This window comes from Macaca fascicularis, chromosome 7 (assembly GCF_037993035.2).
Source record: "Macaca fascicularis isolate 582-1 chromosome 7, T2T-MFA8v1.1".
Taxonomy (NCBI): domain Eukaryota; kingdom Metazoa; phylum Chordata; class Mammalia; order Primates; family Cercopithecidae; genus Macaca; species Macaca fascicularis.
This window is the reverse complement of record NC_088381.1, coordinates 149,392,765-149,406,262: the sequence shown is the minus strand read 5'-3', so window position 1 is coordinate 149,406,262 and position 13,498 is coordinate 149,392,765. Positions and strand designations below refer to the sequence as shown.

Here is a 13,498-nt window from a genome sequence, read left to right as displayed (position 1 = left end):
TCCGTGCGCTTCTGATGCTTGGAGAGGGATGCCCATGAAAGAACTCTCCTCACACAGTCCACACCATGCCGTGCTCTGTCTGGTGTTCCTCCTAGGTGAGGTTCAATCCATACCCGTCCACCTATTCAATATAGTGAATCAACTGAGGCCCAGCGCGGTGGCTTACGCCTGTAAACCCAGCACTTTGGGAGGCCCCGGGCGAGCGGACCACTTGAGGCCAGGAGTTCGAGACAGCTTGGCCAACATGGTGAAACCCTGTCTCTACTAAAAATACAAAAATTAGCTGGGCGTGGTGGTGCGTGCCTGTAATTCCAGCTACTCAGGAGGCTGAGGTTGCAGAGAGTTGAGATCGTGCAATACACTACAGCCTGGGCGACAGAGCGAGACTCCGTCTCAAAAAAAAAAAAAAAAAAAAAAAATTAAAGTGAATCAACCGTCCATTGATATAAACTGGAGAAAACAGAGGTAATTTCCTCTTGAGATCTTGGGCTCCTCAAAGTAAATGACTGTAAGCTTACCCTAGGGTAAGGGCCAAGACTGTTCAGAGTGGGTGAAACTGTTAAAGCCTTGAGTCTTTACTTCTCTCCTAAGCCAAATGTCTCACTCAAGGTGTACTGTCAACATAGGAGAACAAACAAGGGGGAAATGTCTGTAGAAAAATGGCTACACACTTGCTTTCAAGGTAGTGCCACCAAGCCAAAGGTCCTACAATATAAGCTGTGTTATTTACTTCTACTCATTTCCTATCTGGGTGTTTAGAGACGGTGTTTTATGAGTAACAGAACAAAAGTCTGGTGGCACCCAGACTTACAGTTTGTTTTCATTCCTTAGAAAGATTCAGGGTAGATGGGAGAAAAGACAGAGGATAGAACAATTTCAATTCCCTATACCCCCTCGGTTCTAACCAGTGCCTCTCCTCCACAGTGTGGAGTGACTGCTGGTGTGTCTTTCAATGAAAATCTCTCAGACTAAAAACTGGTGTCATTTGTCCACATATTAACGGGGCATATGGATGTTCTTATAACAGCCTCTTTCTGTATGTCTGAATTAATAAATGTAAAACGTTTGGAATAGTGCCTAGCAAATAATATGCACCATAAAAATGTTAGGGTCATTATCATTATCCAGCCTCATCTCTCTAGCTAGGTATGAACTTCCCTGTAACCGAAGAACTAACCACTTTTATCTTTTGTTTCCTCCCCAAACACCTAGCACGGCGTTTTTAATAATTTGTTGGCGTAATTAAGACCTTAAACAAGTTGCTCTCCCTTTGAGAGCTCATGTAAGACCACCGAGAGGTTGTGTGTAGAGTCCGATATGAGTCCACAAAACTATTTGGCGCCCGCTGTTTACAAGCCACTGTCCTGAGCCTACGCCCTTTGTAGAGTCAAAAGTATCAATAAACGAACGTAAGGCGTGAGGCCAGGTAAGCAATGATTCCCGCTCCTAGGAGGTCTCAACCACCAGCCCGCAGGCGGAGGGGGTGGGACTCCAAGGCGCTCCCCATTCCCCGCCATTTCCATGTCGCTCGAATCGATTCTTTCCGCGTTGCCTTGTGCCTGGACGGCCGGCCCCACTCGGCGCAGAGGGGAAGGATCCCGTCTTCGGGGTCTGGTTGGGACTGAAGGAGCCGCGGGAAAGTAAGGCCAGCAGATCCCGGCGGCGCCCGTCCCGTCCCTCCGCCCCGGCTCCCCGGCTGTCCAATCAGGGCGCGGCTCGGGAGCTCGCCGCGGCCAATCAGGAACGGCGGGAGCGGCGCCGGGAGCCGGCGGGCGCGGAGCGAGCCAGAGAGTCTGGAGCCGGCGGCGGCGCTGCGGCCGGGCGGGAGGTTGGCGAGAGCAGCGCGGCTGGGTGGGTATCCTGCGGCTAGAGGAGCCAGCTTTCCCGCGGCGACCTTCCGGCGGACGCCGGGGACCCTGCGGACCGCGGCGCAGGTAACTGCACCCCGCGCCCTGCAGCAGGAGGGCGAACGCGCCCCCTGACAGTGGCCCCGCAGGTGGAGCGGGCGGGGGGCGGGCCGGCCGCGAGGTCCTAGCGCCGCGGTGCCCCCTGGCGCCCCCCGAGCCTGTCCGGTCGGGCCACGCGGAGGCCCGGCGTTTCCACCAGCCGCGGGCGTCCCGGGGTGGGAGAGGAAGAGGGGACTCTGCTTAAGGCAGGTGGGGGTGGAAGAGGACTCCTGCGACCCCCGGCCCCATACACAGGCACTTCTGGCCGACGGGTGTTTTCGAGATTGGGACTCCCAGGGTGTCTTCATTGGCCCGAGTGGGGAGGCGACAACAGGTGTCCCTGGGGACGGTGCTTTCCCTACACTCCCCTCGCCTGAAACCCCAGCCTTGGCGCCGCGCCCCACCTTCGGGGTGTCGGGAGGCAGGACCCCAGCCTGGCCTCAGGCGCTCTGCCCGCTGGACAGCGCCCAGAGGCGGCCTTGAAGTGGGTCTTGGATGGAGTTTCCTCTGCGCGTTGCCAAGCAATTTGCCGGACACCCGCCTCTCGCTGGGATGAAGAGTTGAAGATGAGAGAGTGTGTGTGCGCGCGCGTGTGCGTGTGTGTGTGTGCATTCGTGCGTGTGTGTGCGTCCGTGTGTTCTGGTGCAACCTCTACTGGAAGGAGCTGCCTGAGGGCTGTGAGTGAATCATTAACTGTGCTTTTGTGCAGCTTCTGGCCTCTGCCTGCCTCCCCGCCTCTCCCGACGCTCCCCGTTTCCCCCTCGGGCTGGTCCTTCTTGCTCTCCGTGCCTCCCTCTCCTGATCTGTAAGGTGGCGATAATGATTGCACCGGCCTGATGGCATTGTTTTGAGGATTGTATGAGCCAATGCCTGAAAAACACCGAGCACAGCGCTAAGCACTCAATAAATACCGGCTCTTATTATTTGTTATACGGAGTGGATGGGCTTTTAAAGAGTAAATCAGACGTGTCCAAACTGGCCTAGCAACCTTTTGCAGCTCTGAACAGCTTTCTACACTTGAAAGGAAAAAAATGCTATTATTAATGAGACTGATGATCTCTTTAAAGGTAGCATATCCTTTTGGGGGGTGGGGCGGTAAAAAACCGATCCGCTGGAATGGTGAGAGAGATAAATGCATTCCAACTAGTAACTGAGAAAAGCTTTGTGACCTTTGAAAAAATTAGTATGACTATTGTGTGAAAATAATATCATGGTACTTTGTTAAATGTTCACCTTTCATTAGCATGGCTGATTTGGGGGAAGTATTTGAAAGTTTTATACCTTTTACTCCTCGCATAAACAAAAAGGTAAAATTAAAAAGAGAGGGAGGGAGAAAGAGAGAAAAAAAGACTCAACCACACGACAAAATTCCAGTGGCTCATAGAAACCTAAAATTGCAGTTGCTACTTTTAGGTGTTTTTTTCCTATGCCTGACCTGGGTGGTCTGGTTTAATTCTTTGTCACTGTGTCACTTTTCTTTTCTTGGTTAATCTGAAAAGTCAAATAACTGGCCCCTTTTATTTTTCTTTTTAAAACTTAATATCTCGACATGTAACAGATCTGCTTGGAGTTCTGAACCCCCTGCTCACTTGCTTCCTACCCTGTGACAAATGCAAAAAAACCTTCTCAAAGCTTCTCTAGGGTGATGTCAATGGGAATCTGTCTTACCACACCATACTACCCCCTGCCCTCCAACCCATAGGTGAGGACCTGGGGAAAGGATGCAAACAAAATGCCCCAGTTCTTGTAAGGTCTCCTGTGCTTTTGCCAGGAGCCTTAGAATAAATACATTGACTTAGAGGAAATGCTTATCTTCTCAGGGGGTAAGAAGCCCACTTCCAGACGCAATCTTTCAAGTCTCAGATTAGCATGGCAGCCCTTTCAGTTGTTGATAAGGGGACTTTTCCTCTCTCCGGTGGCGTGGGAGGATCTGAACGCTTGCTGTTGGGGGGGAGTAAGAGAGATGTGTTGGGCGGGGCAAAGACTCCTGAGTTCAGAGCCAGACTCCCACCTCCTGAGATCTCAGAGTGTGACTGACTCTGGGAAACTTCAACAAATTGCTTTGTTTTTCGGAGCTGGGCTTCTGCTTTAAAACATGAGTTGTTGAATTTTAAATTTTATTATTTTTTCTTAGAGGTTGTTCTAAGTATAGTACTAATAAATGGAGGACCCCTGGCACAGTTCCAGGGATGTGGTTACAGGTCTGTAGCATCCAGAGAATATCTTAAAAGTTATACCTGGGAAGGACACAAAAAGCTTGACCGAAGGGTAACACTTGAGCTGAGTGTAGAATGAGGAGCAGGTCTCTTGTGCAGGTAGGGGTGAGGTGGAATTGGAAAGAAGGTGGAGCAGAGAAGACATTCCAGACTGAGAGAAGTGATCAAAAGTACTATTACAGTTGGCTTACGGTAAATAACAAGAAACCCCCAAATCTCAGTAATTTACAACAACCAAAATTTAGTTCCCTCTCATGCTGCATGTCCAGTGTAAGTCAGGAATAATTTTACCCCTCATTTATCATCATTCTGGGACCCACTGAGGCTTAAGAAACAGCCTCTCTCTGGGACAATGTGGATCTTATTTATGACAAAGGGAAAAAGGACATGATAGAACAAAACGATAACATCTAAAGTCTGCTCAGAAGTAGCAGCTGTCACTTCAGCTCTCCTGCTCTTGGTCAAGGTAACTCATGTGGGAAGTCTGCTGTCCGTGGTATGGGGAAGTCTACACCAGCTGCAGACCGCGAGGTATGGCTGAGCAGGAGGAAAAGTGCTGAAGGAAACAAGGTCAGGAGGTGGCCCAGTGGCGGATGATGAAGGACCCTGGGTCGGGTCCCAGGGGATTGGGCCTTTATCCATTGGCAGGGAGCAGCCACTGAAGAGTGTTGAGTTGGGCTTTGACAGGGTCAGATTTTCCAGCTGAACCCACATTTCTAGTGGCCATGTGGAGAGAAGATTGAAATAGGTGAGCTAAAAAGCAAGAGGTGATAAGGGCCAGGGCAAATACCGTGGCCTCCAGTCTCTCTCTCACCATCTGTGACATGACTTCAAATTCCACTGCTGGAAACTGATTTAGTTGGCTCTTGAGCAGCTTGCCTTCTTCACAAGTTCTCTCCTAAAATGCACATGCTCTCTCATCTTGAAGTTGTTATTTTATGTCACCTGAAGCAGTGGATCTCAACTTTAGTGTGCATCCGAATCACCCCGAGGGCTTGAGAAAATGCAGATTGCTGGGCCCGGCCCCCTGAGTTCCAGAATCAGTCCGTCTGGTCTGAGGCCTGGAAATGAGTATTTCTGACAAGTGCTCAGGTGATACTGATGCCGCTGGCCCCACACTTTGAAAACCACTAAACTAAGGGGACACATTAAGATGTGGTTGAGATAAATACCAGAATGGAAGAGTCCAATGGAAGGAGGAAAAGGGCTGGAAGGTCTCAGCATTCTCCATGCAGCAGTTTTGCTGAAGGCTGGCTCTGGCCATGAACAGTAGGCTCTGTAAGAGTAACTGAGCCTCTAGGTGTATATTAAATTGCAGATGCAGTGCTCGTAGTGAGAAAATGAAAAAAGCTTGGGTCCAGAGAAGAAACATACAAGTGCTGCTTTGTCCCATCCCTTTGTAATTTTGCCCAGACTTCTCATCCTATCATCTAGCACACACCCTTTTGTCTGGCTCCAGACCTCTAACTCAAGCCTGTCCACATATTCCAATCCTGATCCATCACACTTCTTGTCATTCCAGCTATAATTTCTTCTGGAGCTTAGCTTTCCCACTGGGTGGACATTTTGGCTGAATTTTGATATAGTCAGACCAAGAAATTGCTTGCTTTACTTGAGGTCACTATCATAATTAAACATCTGTGCCATGTGGTCATACAGATTGTGATCAGTCCCCCCCACTCCCAAGATAAATAACCCCCTGAGAACCCAAGATTGTCCGTGGTTTGGCTTATACTAAGAGATGGAGCAAGTTACTACAATTCCCCCTAACTGTGACTCACCACTCCTGTAACAACAGGGCATGCCAGAAATGGACGTAAAGGAGCAAATATGTTGGGGTGTGTAACGTGACACAGGAAATAAAACACAGTGAGAGTGTCTTTTTTTAAACTATATTTTTTCTCATTCGTAAGCATGGCACAAATTTGAACTCGACCTAGGGTCGCAATAAACCAGTGGTTTGCCACCGTGTGACAGAGAGCATGTAAATGCATGAAATACTTCTAGGATCACCATTCTAAATGCTGGCTACCAGATTAGGATATTTGTTTCAAGGTAGGATGAGTGCAGAATTATCCATCGGGGTGTGAATAGAAAATTCTAGAAATTCTATATGCATTTTATTTTTTTGAGATAGAGTTTTGCTCTTATTGCCCAGGCTTTAGTGCAGTGGTATGATCTCAGCTTGCTGCAACCTCTACCTCCCAGGTTCAAGGAATTCTTCTGCCTCAGCCTCCCAAGTAGCTGGGTTTACAGGTGCCCACCACCATACCCAGCTAATTTTTTTTTTTTTTTTTGAGACAGAGTTTTGCTGTTGTCGCCCAGGCTAGAGTGCAGTGTGCAATCTCAGCTTACTGCAACCTCTGGGTTCAAGCAATTCTCCTGCCTCAGCCTCCCTAGTGGCTGGGATTACACGGATGCGCCACTGTGCCCAGCTAATTTTGTATTTTTAGTAGAGACAGAGTTTCGCCATGTTGGTCAGGCTGGTGTTGAACTCCTGATCTCAGGCAATCTGCCCACCTTGACCTCCCAAAGTGCTGGGATTACAGGCGTGAGCCACCATGCCTGGCCGTAGGTAATTTTTCTATTTTTAGTAGAGATGAGGTTTCACTGTGTTGGCCAGGCTGGTCTTGAACTCCTGACCTCAAGTGATCCGCCTGCTTCGACCTCTCAAAGTGCTAGGGTTACAGGTGTGAGCCACTGCATCTGGCCTTCTATATGCATATTAAATGTGTATAAAATAAATATTATAATGAGCTCATATTATAAAATGAAGTGAGTGAGATTTGAAAAGATCCTTATTCCAACTGAGATTTGAGAGACAAGCCATACCTTGAAGGTGTGCTTTCTGAAACAGGAGAAATTCTCCCAGGATTCTGTGTACTTTCCCAGAGGTGGATGAGAAAGCTTAGAACTGTAACCTCTGTCCTAGAGGCCTGAAGCCAACTGTTTCCCTCTCCAGGTCATTTTGGAGAGCCAGCAGTTTTTCACAATCGTGCACTCGTGGCCTCAGTACTGCCCTCACTTGATCTACTCTATGGTGAACTACCACGGTTCCCTCCAGCTCAGGTTTCCAGGAAACCTGGCCTAAATTTTCAAAAGGTGCAGCTGCAGCAAACAAAACTGTGGATGTTACTCTGAGAGCCAGTGAGAGAAGGGACACTTAAACCAGCCAGGGGGATTTAAAATGCTGAACAATTCATTAGAAGGTGCTGCCATCCCCACTGGATAACATTTACCCAGCAATTTGATATTTAAGAAATGTTAAGTGTCAAATCATAGAAAAATATTATCTTCTATTATCTAGTTATATTAAATGCTTATATATCATATACATATATATATATTTTTCACATCTCTAGCACTTTCAGGAGGTAGACTTTTAGTGTTATTGCTGTCTTTCTGAAATGCAGTAACAAAGATAGAAACAGTTGGCTAAAATTCTATAGATAGATAGTAGTAGGGCAGGATTGAAACTTGAATTTTTCATTCATAGTGTACAACCTTTGTCACCCCAGCTGGCTGCCTACTAACTTGGAGTGGTGCTCTGAAGTGGCCTCACTGACTGGCAAGGGGTGGTCAATGTTCCCTGTGATGTTTCGTCACAACGAGGAGTGTGAAGCCGCTTTGCAGATTGCTAATGGCTCAGGGAAACCTTTGGGAGTTATGTTCACTTGAAAGGTATTGACCATCAGCTGAGTGCAAGGCTTTAAGGAAAACGCTACGAGGAATTCAGAGAAGTATTATGCTCAGTCTCTGACACAGCCTCTATGCTGAGAGAGAAAAGACATAATATTTATATAAAATCAGTGGTAGTTAAACCACAGCGAGACCAACAGTAGGCAAATAATCCAATGGGCTATCAAGTGCTGTGAATTCAGACAGTGAGTCTTTCCCAGATTGTGCTGGGCTGGGAAGGTTCAGGGAGGAGCAGCTACTCCGGACTGGATGGAGAAGTAGGATTTAGCTAGGTGGGAACCATAGTCTTTAGGGGAGGAATGGATCTAAGTGAACTGTGTCCCTGCCCTGGTCCACAAGCCTTTTCAGGTCTATTCACTGGACTACTGTATCTGAAGTAAAGGGGTCAAGTGGGAGAGAAGGGAAGTCGGAGCTACATGACTTCTTTTTCTTTTTTTTGATACAAAGTCTCACTCTGTCACCCAGGCTGGAGTGCAGTGGCGTAATCTCCGGCTCACTGCAACCTCTGTCTCCTGGGTTCAAGCAATTCTCCTGCCTCAGCCTTCCAAGTAGCTGGGATTACAGGCTCCTGCCACCATGCCTGGCTAATTTTTTGTATTTTTAATAGAGACGGGGTTTCACCATGTTGGCCAGGCTGGTCTCAAACTTCTGACCTCAGGTGATCCACTTGCCTCGGCCTCCCAAAGTCCTGGGATTACAGGTGTGAGCCATCACGCCGGACCTAGATGACTTCTTAAAGCTTTCCTTTCTTGACTGCCATCGGACTATTTAATCTTTGCCGAAATTATCAAAAGCACTAATTTGAGTGACTCGCATAACCTCCTACAAATGAAGCCATTCAGTGATTTATTAGTAGATAAATAACACTGGACTCTCATTTGGCCCTCTTAACGTGTTCAATGTATTAATAGGAAAGCACTTTGGAGCTAAGGATGTCAAACATCTATATAAATAAAATCTAATCCTATTATAAACTCTGTCAGACTTGCAGGCAGTTGGTCCTACTCCATTTGCAATCTAACCTGGAAAGGTCAAATGACTTGTGGAAAGTCATGCAGAAATCGCTTAGTGCTTCTGTAATAACTGACCCCGCTTCCCCTGACATTTGGCGGTGTCTAGCTTAAGTCACTTCACATATCTCCATAAGGTTAGTGACGCTAAGAATGACACTAAGATGACACTAGGGCCCTTGTCATCTATATAGCATTTCTCCTACTCATATTATACCCCATGGGGGCTCTCAGCTGTGACCCCAAAGGGTCCTTGTTAATTTTTTTTTTTTTTTTTTTTTTTTTTTTTTTTTTTTTTTGAGACGGAGTCTCGCTCTGTCGCCCAGGCTGGAGTGCAGTGGCCGGATCTCAGCTCACTGCAAGCTCCGCCTCCCGGGTTCACGCCATTCTCCTGCCTCAGCCTCCGGAGTAGCTGGGACTACAGGCGCCCGCCACCTCGCCCGGCTAGTTTTTTGTATTTTTAGTAGAGACGGGGTTTCACCATGTTAGCCAGGATGGTCTCGATCTCCTGACCTTGTGATCCGCCCGTCTCGGCCTCCCGAAGTGCTGGGATTACAGGCTTGAGCCACCGCGCCCGGCCTGGGTCCTTGTTAATTTTAAGCTTGGGGTGAGATCATTGTATCCTTCTCTGTCAGGCTTCTCCCTCGCTTTCATTGAAAGAAGGTACCGTTGTAGTGCTATGTGTCCATGCAAACACAGCATCTGAATGAAAGGGCATTCTGAAGCATTTTCCAGGCCAAATGCCGAGAAGTATGGTGGGACCATCAGTGGCTTTCTATCTACCTGAACTTTGAAGGTAGACACTAGACCCTTGCCAGCTTGATAGTCCCTCCGTTGGCTGCCCTTTGAAGTTAGCTAACTGGTTTAAAAAACCAAATGGGATACTTTAAATGAAAACGGACTTTATTTCACTGTTTGCCTTAGAAACGGAAAACATTTGTCTTAAGTTTTTCTTGGTTTTTGTTTCTGTTTTCTTTTGAGACAGAGTATCATTGTGTCACCCAGGCTGGAGTGCAGTGTCAGGATCTCAGCTCACTGCAGCCTCCGCCTCCCGGGTTCAAGTGATTCTCATGTCTCTCCTTCCCGAGTAGCTGGGACTACAGGCATGTGCCACCATGCCCGGCTAATTTTTGTATTTTCAGTAGAGATGGGGTTTCGCCATGTTGGCCAGGCTGGTCTCAAACTTCTGGCCTCAAGCAGCCCACCTGCCTCAGCCTCCTAAAGTGCTGGGATTATAGGCGTGAGCCACCATGCTTGGACCATTTGTCTTAAGCTTTTAAAAGATAATGCCGTAGTTAAGTGGGTAAGGCTGGGGTGATCCATATTTGGTAGATGTTGTTTAAAAGTTGTCTATCATGTGAACTCAGAGCTGTCAAAAATATACTTTGTGTTTTTCCCCATCCTTGCCAAACATAAAATATTCATTTTTTTCTAAATCATTCCATGTCCCTACATTTCCCTCCACTTCAGACTTTGAACCGTTGAAGGGTGGAAAACTTTTATCATTGCTGAAATTATCAAAAACACTATCAATAGCTATCATGCATTGAGTTTTACGTCCTCTGCTGAGTGGTTATACCATGTTATCTTACTTAATTTGCACCTCTGCGCTGTAAGGTCAGGAGGAGTAGCATCTCATCTAAGGAGTGAGACAAAGGCTGGAGCTAAGTACTTTGTCAAAGGTTGTAATGGAGCTGGGCTTTAAACCTACCTCTCTTCGTCTCTGAGATCTAGAAGCTATGCCCTGAGTCACTGTGGTATCTGGAAGCAAAAGGAAATGTGCTCTAAAGAGTTAACAGGGGCTATCTGTGCACTCTGGCCACGCCCTGGGAGATGGCTGGTAGGAGGAAAACTGCTTTTGTTTTTGCAGGGCCAGTTCACAGTATCAGTAGGGCAGTCGAAACGCACTTTTTTTTTCCTCTCTCTCTTTTTTTTTTCCTAACTCATCCTTATTATTTTTGTTACGATCTCTAAAAAGGTGGTAAGTTAGGGAGTGAGGATCTGTTTGAGTAAATCCAGCATGTTTCTCAGTCACCACCCATCAACCTAATTGGCATAGGCGGAGCTGTGCTGTCTGCAACACAGCAGGCTTCTCCAGCTGTGCCATCCATCACACTCAGGCACCCTGGAGCGCACATGCTCTGCTTCCGGTTGATTTTAAGTTCCCGATCCCTGAGCAGGCCTTGAGGAGGCAGTCCCAAGGAGTCAGAGTTGTTTGCTGTTGCATATCAGACTCTGGTCTGGGTGACTTGGCTGGTCACAGCACAGTGCTCCTCTGGGCCCAGGGACTGTGGTCTCTCTGTGATTTGGTTGCCATTTTCCTATGAAGAGGGTAGAGAATATGCACCCAGTCAGGTCAGGCACTTTGCAGAGGTGGGTCCTGGCTGTAAGAAAGCCAGAAAAGAGGGCAGGCTCATTTATACACGTATGTTTCTACTCATAGGAAAACAACTCACGAGGCGAAAAAGTACATCTCATGGATGGAGCAGGGCGAAGTGGTTACAAGTACAGACTCTGGAGCCAGACTGCCTGGGTATGAATTGTGCAGTTTCAGGTAAGTTATTTAATCTCCCTGAGCCTCAGTTTCCTTATCTCTATAAAGGGAACCTACTTCATAGGGTTATGAGGATTATATGATAATTTAATTAAATGAGCGGTAAAGCACTTTGACGTCAATGTCTGAGAGATGAGAAGTATTACGTAAGTGTTTATCAAATAACACATAAAAATAAAGCGATAGGTGAACATCATGGTATGTAGGTTACACAGTGCCGTGTTAGACGAAGCTTACATGACTACCTCAGTTAAGGTACTCATGGTCAGTTATGCTCAAATGACATCTTATGAAGTGTCCTAGGGAAACTAGCCATTTTAAAGAATCATGTGAGAAATATGTTTGTAAACTGCCTTTTTGTAAAATGAACATGAGAGAAACTGTGTCAGAGGAAGAGAGAAGTCAAGGTTGGACGACTGGATGTTTCGGGCAAGGGAGACTGGAGAGGTAGAGTGCCATCATCTTGGATGGGAGGGGTTTCTGCCGCGGTAGTTTCAGGGGAGGGAGAGTCGCTGGTCAAATCTGGATGTGTTAGGGGTGAGCGTCTTGTTAGACGTTGAAGTGAAGATGTTCAGTGGGCACTAGAAGTCAGGTGAGAAGTCAAGGCTGGAAGCATCTGTGTGGGGATCCCTAGCTCGTAGATGGAATCTAAAGCTGTGAAGGAATGAAGGTATTTTACAGCTGGAGAAGGGGTCCTAGGATTGAATCAGGGGGCATTCTAGCTTTATTGGGAAAGTCAAGCTGGCTTGAGTTTGCTAGTTTGTGCTTTTCTTCACTTTGCCAGTGTAGAATGAGGTATGGACCCGTTGGCATTTTCTTGGGGTGGTTTTATCATTGAGCTCTATAATGCCATGGTTAAGTGCCTGAGTTAAGACTAGGGTCGGATACCATTTGACCTCTTACTATCTTTGGGCCCTTGGGCAAGTTACTTATTCTCTGAGACTCAGTTTCTTTGCCTGTGAGATGAGAACTAGTGGTTAAAAATGCCCATCTCTTGGGTGTGAGGGCTCAGTTAGTGCGACATTGATGCTATGAAGCTGTTCACCACTTTATCTCTTGAAAGATTCTCACCATTCATTACATTTGTTAAAAGTGAGGAGTGGTGACAGTCACACATGTTTAAAGCCCTTTGAATTTGCCCTAAGCTGAAATCCACATTTTAATTCAACTTATATTGCTACTGTTTTTCTTCTTTTAAAAAAGTAAAAGAGGTCAGGGAGATACTATAAGTAACTACACACATATGCTAGCGACTTATGTTTTCTCTGTAATTGAAACATTACATCCAGTGATCAGATCTGGCCTCTGTATATGGTAATTGCTACGAGAATCACAGATGCTCAAGCATTCAGAGATATGAAAACTGAAACACAGAACAAAAGAGATACCACTGGATGACAGTGTTTTAGTATTATATATAATAACCTCATGTTTGCTCTTTGCCACCATGAGCCAGTTAAGAGGTTTCTCTCATTCTTCCCTAAGATACTGACCAATCTTCCCTACCATTTTTTTTTGTTGTTGTTGGTGGAGTTTCATTCTGTCGCCCAGGCTGGAGTGCAGTGGCATGATCTTAGCTCACTGCAACCTCTGCCTCCCGAGTTCAAGTGATTCTCCTCCTTAAGCCTCCCAAGTAGCTGGGATTACAGGCATGAGTCACCATGTCCGGCTAATTTTGTGTTGTTAGTGGAGATGGAGTTTCCCTTTGTTGGCTAGGCTGGTCTCGAACTCCTGACCTCAAGTGATCCACCCCACCTCCTCGGCCTCCCAAAGTGGTGGGATTACAGGTGTGAACCACCGAGCCCAGCCTTCTCTACTGTTTTAAATCCAAGTTTTACACTTGGTTGGAAAATTCCTCTAATACATTTTATTTCACTCAGCAAATAATAATATTCTGAATCTGTTTCTAAAAAACTCTCACTCTCAAAGCTAAATAAGAACCTAGAGATGTGGAGAATCACATTCTGAAATCTTGTCACTCCATCCTCTAATTAGTATGTCTGCTGTGTTTGCATTTGTGGTTTATATTCTTTGAATTTGTAGCTTTTCTGTTTTGCAAGGGTTACTGTCAGT

The 13,498-nt window shown here is 46.6% G+C and overlaps 1 protein-coding gene across 5 annotated transcripts in view; it reads left to right on the top strand.

Annotated features, from left to right (window-relative positions):
• Positions 1-1,786: 1,786 nt before the first annotated feature.
• Positions 1,787-13,498, top strand: part of STON2 (stonin 2) — a 175,635-nt gene continuing 163,923 nt past the window's right edge. For all 5 annotated transcript variants that reach the window (XM_015454066.4, XM_015454065.4, XM_005561953.5 and 2 more), the window contains exons 1-2: positions 1,787-1,934; positions 11,315-11,425. The gene's annotated coding sequence lies outside the window, so the exon portion shown is untranslated. The remainder of the gene's footprint in view (positions 1,935-11,314; positions 11,426-13,498) is intronic.